We start from the raw sequence: 7,610 nt of genomic DNA on the forward strand, positions 1-7,610 counted from the left end.
AAATATTCAGATCAATATTTGATAAAAAATTAAAGGTATTTTTTGTTTCAAGAGATATCGCGCTAAATTTAAATGGTTGTAAATGAAAAAAAGCAAAAATATGAAAAACACATACGCATTTATTGTAAAATATATTAAAATATGCACAATAAATAAGCACAAACAGGTATGTTTTGCAAAATATGCAAAAACATGCATTAACTGCAAAATATGCACTAACGATAGAATGCCATTTTAAACGAAATTTCATGATTCGTAAAGATAACTTAACCATTTCCGTTTGAAGATGCCCAGTAAAAATATGCATTTGCATGAGATTCCGAGCTCTAGTTATAACACTCTCCAAAACAAAAACAAAATCAAATAATAATTCCAATACTTCAAACGTAAATCAAAAGAAAAAATATTACCGCGGGATTAATGAAATCTCCAACTAAATATGCAAGTATATAAGTGTTTTTGGTATGTATGTAAATAATTACACATAAGTACATGTATATGTGTATAGAATATAAACAAATTTCTGTACTCACTTTTGGTCTCCAGCGATGGAGAAACACCCTGTTAAGGACCTGTTTGGGGAGAATTTCTACATTTATATACATACATGTGTACGCCTACCGCTAATGACCTGAGGTGTCAACCTACTTCCCTGTCGATAATATTATCACTCCCTCGTGTTACGGGTTAGCGAGCGGGGCATAATGCACGGGCGCAAGAGAAAAACAAAATGCGAATCTACTATTTAAAAGTTTGAAACAAAACATACAAAACAAGCTAAGATGGTAATAATAGCGAACTCAGTTGTAAACCTACCGCCCAATTCTGTGTTTTCTTGATAAATTTTTTGTAAAGAAATTTTATCAAGATTTTTATCAATTAAAAGCTCTCTTCGCATTCTGTGTTAATATTTATAAAACAAAAAGCTCTACGATTTCCACATGAGTGGAACTGATTTCATTGTCACATATGAAAAATATATATTTAAAAGCAAAAAATCTTTTGACTGCCGTAGCGGAGTAGGTAAAGATGTCGACTATAATTCCGTATGTCTCAGGTTCAAATGCCGGCACATGGAGTATTTAATTGTTAGAAACAAATTTATTAATATACAAAACGATATTTATACATTTAACATGAACAGCCCGATTCTGTGCACTTTATAAATTGGAAACCTTTATAATTTGTAAATTTTTTATTATTTATCAAGAATTGGTATTCTAGCACAGAAATCAAAAGCAATTTTCTTGATAAATTACCAAGATTGAAAATGCTATTGACAAATTGAAATTTCCACCCTTGTATAAATCGTAGAGCTTTTTATTTTATAAATATTGACACAGAATGCGATGGGAGCTTTTACTTGACAAAAATCTTGATAAAATTTCTTTACAAATAATTTATCAAGAAAACACAGAATTGGGTGGGAAATTTCAAACTTAATAAAAAAATTGAAAAGAGCACAAAATCAAAAATTGCAAAAGAAAAAAACTTCCAGCCTAAAGCGCGACTATTTATTTATAAAAAAATAATCCAATTGCTAGCAAAACAACGAAATTAGGAAGTTTGAAAAATATGCATGAACATATGTAAAGAAATTTAATGAAAAATAGGAATCCAACTAAACAGGATATGAAAATAAAGAAAAGTGTAATGCGGAACAACTGAGTAATGCATTAGTTAGTTAATTTTCTGGGTGTACTAGAGCCAGAAACACCGCGACCTAAACGATTTTTGTATCTCTTTAAAGGAGTCCCTAACCCAATGTGGCCAAGACACCTTCGGCTTCCCTAATGAATCCTAAAAGGGCCTTGGTAGACGAGTTTCGAGGGTTCGACCATCGAAGAATTAAAATAAATCAGTCCTTGTCTGGCTAAATCTGAAAAGTGACAGGGAATATGCTGCCTAGAGGCAGAGCCGGCATTCCGACTCTGTGATCGCACCTATTCGGTGCAAGTTGAATCGCAATTGGTTGTGACCAGTCCGATGCCCAAAAAGTAGCCTGATGTCATTTCTATTTGGTAGGATAATGTCGTTTCTTTCAAAAGGGTAGTCGAAAGCCCCCAGTACTTACTGTGCTGCGAGTATACCCACTCAGTAATTATGGCTCTCGAAGAGGACCAACTTAGACCACAGAATGGGTCAGGTCCCGAAAAGGGAGTTAGCGATCCTTCACGTGCTAACTCGTCACCGATCTCGTTGCCTTCGATTCCGCAATGGCCTGGTACCCAGAACAGTGTTACCGTGGTTTGGCTGCCAAAACTTGTAGCGTGTCAAAGCAGTCTCTAACCAACTTTGATTTGATAGTCATGTTTGAAAGGGCCCGTATGGCTGCTTAGCTATCTGAAAAAATAACTAAAAATGTGCCCTTTAAACCCTTTTCAATGTTTAGTTTTGCGTAGTTTAAGATTGCGACTAGTTCAGCCTGAAACGAGGTCCAAATATGCCTGCACCCACTCTGTCTGCCATCCTTGAACCGTCTGTGTACCAGTGTACATCTCTGAGATCAAAGGCAGGGAGCCAATTTGCCCAATCTTCGCGATCAGGGATTATCACTTAGAATTTTCTGCCAAAGCAGACCTCCTTAGTCATGGAATCAGAGATTCCGCATATTTCTAACCCTGGTATTTTCCCAAGAATATCTGCATGAAGCTTCTTTGCGAAGAAGCCGTCGTTAGATAGTCGAAGTTGCAGCTCCCTTGTGGCTGCCGTTTCCAGTATAAATATATGGAGAGGAGTCCATCCCAGGAGCGACTCTAGAGCCGCAGTTGAACACGTTTTTATAAATCCAGTGACGGATAGACATGCCAATCTTTTAAGTTTGTTAAGGCGAAGTAAGGCAGTTTTTTGCATTGTTTTCTGCCACCACGCTATGGATGCATAAGACACAATCGGACAGACGATCATACGGTAAAGCCACTCAATCAGCCCTGAGCTCAAACCCCATTTCCTACCAAAAAGTCTTCTGCACCTCTTTTACACCTAGGTAAGTATGCCTATGTATAATACAATCTAGGCAATAGTAACAAAATAGATCGACGAACTGTTCCTCTGCTATCTAATACTGACCCGCGGAGTGGTTGGAGCACAAGTCTCCACGGCTCTGGCTGGTTCTGATTGGCAGCGTAAGCGGAGCGCTAGTCTCCACTGTCGACTACTAAATATGCTCCTCTGTATAGGGCTGTGCAGAGTCCACAGATCTGTATCGTGACCGTTGACCTGATCCGGCTGGACTAGCTGGCACATCTGTTCGCGGGCGTGTTGTTGTTGCTAACCCAATGATGACCGTATAAGCTGCGTTGGCTTAACGCTCAGATGCGGATATATGGGAGATGTTTAACTCCTTCGGGTATATGCTTGCACGTATGCCCTTGTATAAAGGTGTGTAGATGTGTGCGTTGACGTGTGTCTGCTGATATGTGGCGGCTGCGGTTGATTCTGAATATATATTCTCGGGTGTTGGTGCGGGTGCGTGTGCATGTGTGCACGTCTTCAACTTGCTTCCGAAAATTCAGTTTCACGCTCCGAATGATCGGCAACTCGTATGTGGCGAGCGTGTATTTGTTCAGGAAGCACTCAAAAGTGGAGATCCTTTTGCTAGGTATCTCAGCAGGCGACCTGAAATTAAGTACATTTTTGTTAGCAAACGCCAAAGTAATATTTTATATGTATGTATATCAATTACTTTCCTGTATACCTTCCGAGGTTCTTTACTAATATCCATATGTACCTCTTATAGGTCTATGTATGTACATACATGTGTACTTACATAAATGCCACAAGGTATATTTATAAGTATGTTTGTACTGCCTGGGAACTTACTCCCAATTCCTTATTACTATCTGGTGACCCCCAGAAGTCCTCGGTTATCCGTATATGCGATGGTTCACTATATACGCGCATATTAAAAGGCACAATACCCTTAAATATTTTTTTTGCACATTTTTTAAACGATTATACAACTTTGAATATATTCCCGCACTAAGACCGCACTGCGTCGAATTTCAGAACCGCAACTTTAACTTTTGAACCCGTTCTCTTTCAGTACGGTCCTTTTATATCTTTTCCTACCAAGTGACCATCCCCGTACTTACTTATGTACAAATAAAATAAAAACATGTAAGAAAGTCAAAGTTCGGGTGGAGCCGAACATTAAATACCCGGCGCAAGTATTAAATATATGTTTTTCACTTTTCCGAAAGCTACTGCTAGATCGTAAGCCGGGGTGTATCAATTTTCAGTAAATTAGCGCACTTAAATTTCGAAATATTGCAGTTTCAAGCATTTCTGAAATTTACCGTTATATGAAAAGCGGCCGTAATTTTGGGCCGATTTCAATAATTTTCAACGTTTTGCTTTTATGTGGCAAGTACAATAAAAATACCGAGTTTGGTACAAATTGGTAGAACGGTTACCGATATACATATATGTGATCATAAGTGGGCGGTGCCACGCCCGTTTTCCACAATTTTACCAGAAACGTATTTTTTGGTAAAGAATTGTTGCAAGCATCAATTTCAAATAAATTAGCTTTAATATTTACTGATTTATCGAAGATTTTGTATTTCTCTAAATTACCGTTATATGGGATGTAGGCGTGGTGATTGTCCGATTTTTTAAATTTTCATCCATTTGGTATGCTGTACCAAGGCCAACAATTGTGCCAAGTTTGAAAGAAATTGGTACAGCGGTTACCAAGGTATACACATGTAACCATAAGTGGGCGTGGCTACGCCCATTTTCCAAAAATTTATAATTTTCCTATTTTTTCGTCTAAAAATTGTTGTAAATATCAATTTTGAGTGAATAATCTTCAGTAGCTACTATAATATCGCAGTTTTCGTATTTTCGAAAATTACCGTTATATGGGATGTGGGCGTGGTTATTCTCCGATTTTTTAAATTTTCGGCCATTTAGTTTGCTGTATCAAGGCCAACAACTGTGCCAAGTTTGGAAGAAATTGGTGCAGCGGTTAACAAGATATACACATGTAACCATAAGTGGGCGTGGCTACGCCCATTTTCAAAAAATTTATAATGCTCTTATTTTTCGTCTGAAAATTATTGTAAATATCAATTTTGAGTGCATTATCTTCAGTAGTTACTAAAAGATCGCAGTTTTCGTATTTCTGGAAATTACCGTTGTATGGGAAGTGGGCGTGGTTACAGTCCGATTTCGCCCATTTTCAATACCAACCTACCTTGGATTAACGGAAACCTACATACCAAATTTCGTTGAGATATCTCAATTTTTGCTCGAGTTATCGTGTACACGGGCGGACGGACATACGGACAGACAGACATGGCTTAACCGATTTCTCTATTCATTCTGAGCATTTATGTATACATTTGTCTATATCTATCTCGATTCGTTTTGGCTGTTACAAACAACCGTTATGTGAACAAAATTAATATACCCTTGTGCACAAGTGCGCTCGGGTATAAAAAATTATATTGTTTAAGCCGAACATTCATGCACCCACATACTCATGACTGCTTAACCGAACCATATGTCTAGCGGACTTTCTCACTCCAACACGCTACTTTCTTTTCGCTAGTTTTCTATGTTCGATCGAGTTCGCACGCATACAAACAAACGCACACCAACGTATCTGGCAAGCAGCTGGCGCTACAGGCTCGGACCCGCCGATGGTGCCTGCACCATGGACCGTGTGCATAAAAGGACTCCTAAAGCCGCTGGTTGCAAGGTGCTGCTTTTTTTTATCCCAATTGAAGTCGGTTAAAAAATAAAAAAATTAAAAATAATATAAATAATAAAAATAAATATGTAAATAAAATATCACAGAATTTTTATAGTAAGTGGTAAAAAAAATAAATAAATTTAAATATAGTCCCAATAATAAATAACAACAAGTAGAGTAGCGCTGTCTTCGGCTATGCCGAAGGCTTCACACCTTTCTTTAGCATCTGAAAATTTTACTTTAACAGATTACTGCATTTGAAAAAATGTATATATTCACAGCAGGCATAGATAGAGGGGATACATATGTATGTGACCTGGTCTACGGAAAGGGGGCTTAGGTGTCAAAAAATCAATTTTCACTTTTTGGTTGATTCGGATGGAAGATGAGATGCTTTTTCACGTGGTGAAAAGCAGAAAATCCTAACTTGCTTAGAAGTGTACTAAAAATGTAGAGAAAGAAGAGTAAAAATACGACAAAATATAATTTATTGGTAATGAACAAAATACATTGAATTATAAGCTATAAAGGCATGATTATACACTAGAAAAACGTATTATGGGCCAAAAATAATAATGCTGAGTAGTTTATGTATTTTTCTTTGTTGTCGTTTTTCTTGAGGTCCATCTTAACAAAAGTTTGTTCGGTATCATCTTCTGCCTGAGATACACATACTTCGTCTTCATCAACATCGCTGTCTTCATAGTTTTCATCATCGTTTTCATCATCCTTTTCATGGAAATATTGTCCGTATACGGCACTGAACTCCTCATCAACACTCATGTTTTATTTCATGCGAAATGCGAAGACGATAATCAACAGAAACAGTAAACGTCACTTCTTCAGTGTTACTTTTTTAAATGTTCCACACTAGCAACTTACACGATGAACTATAATAATATTCCGACCAACAACAACACTTACTGGACCAATAACAACACTTACTGGACCAACAACAACACTTACTGGACGTCCGGCGCGGAGAACAATTAACGAGATAATGAGAAACTGACGAAACGAGTTGCTTACTTTTAACAGCTTTTTCACAGAAAACTAGTTTTCGCACGTAAGCTCCCTTTTCGTAGACCAGGTCACATATATAAAAAGTCATATCTAAACAATCAGAGGTATGGAAGATATACCTTATATAGCACCAATCACTGCTGTGTGATCGGTACGTGAACCGGTAACATAATTTAATGGGTTTAGCTACCTACATCAAGGAATATATCGCAAAGACTGGTATCTGAACAATCAGTGGTATATGAGATAAAGCTCATACAGCATAAATTTTGACGATTTTCTCAGTAGACTTTGTGTTATTATTTATAAAATAGCTTACGAAATTTATCGGTTTTAGCTGTCCAAATAAAGGAGTTTTACAGTAAAACCCCATATCTGAACAATCAGTTGTATGGGGGCAATAAACAGGTTATAGTGACGCGATATCTTTTAATTTTACTGTAAACTTTCTGTTGATAATGAGTGAAAATAGTGCGAAATTTCATGTTTCTTGCTGCATAGATGGAGTAGTTATAACAAAAAATCGCATATCTGAACAACCAGTTGTATGGGAGCTAAATGTAAAAGTGACCCGATCTTTGATATTTCCGCTGAATATTCTGTTGTTAATGGTTGGAAGTATTGCAAAATTTCATGTTCCTAGGTGCATAAATGAAGGAGTTATAACGAAAATTCTCATAACTGAACAATCAGTTGTATGGGAGATATATATTATAGTGACAGACGGACAGACAGACAGACAGACAGATAGACAGACAGACGGACAGACGGACATGGCTAAATCGACTCAGCTCGGGACCTGATCATTTAAGTATACATTTTAATGGGTCTATCTCTTCTTATTCTGGTACTTACAAACATCGGACCAAAGTTATAATACCATTTC

This window comes from Rhagoletis zephyria, unplaced genomic scaffold, assembly GCF_001687245.7.
Source record: "Rhagoletis zephyria isolate East Lansing unplaced genomic scaffold, Rhagoletis_zephyria_1.1 Rzeph_scaffold_00575, whole genome shotgun sequence".
Classification (NCBI taxonomy): Eukaryota; Metazoa; Arthropoda; class Insecta; order Diptera; family Tephritidae; genus Rhagoletis; species Rhagoletis zephyria.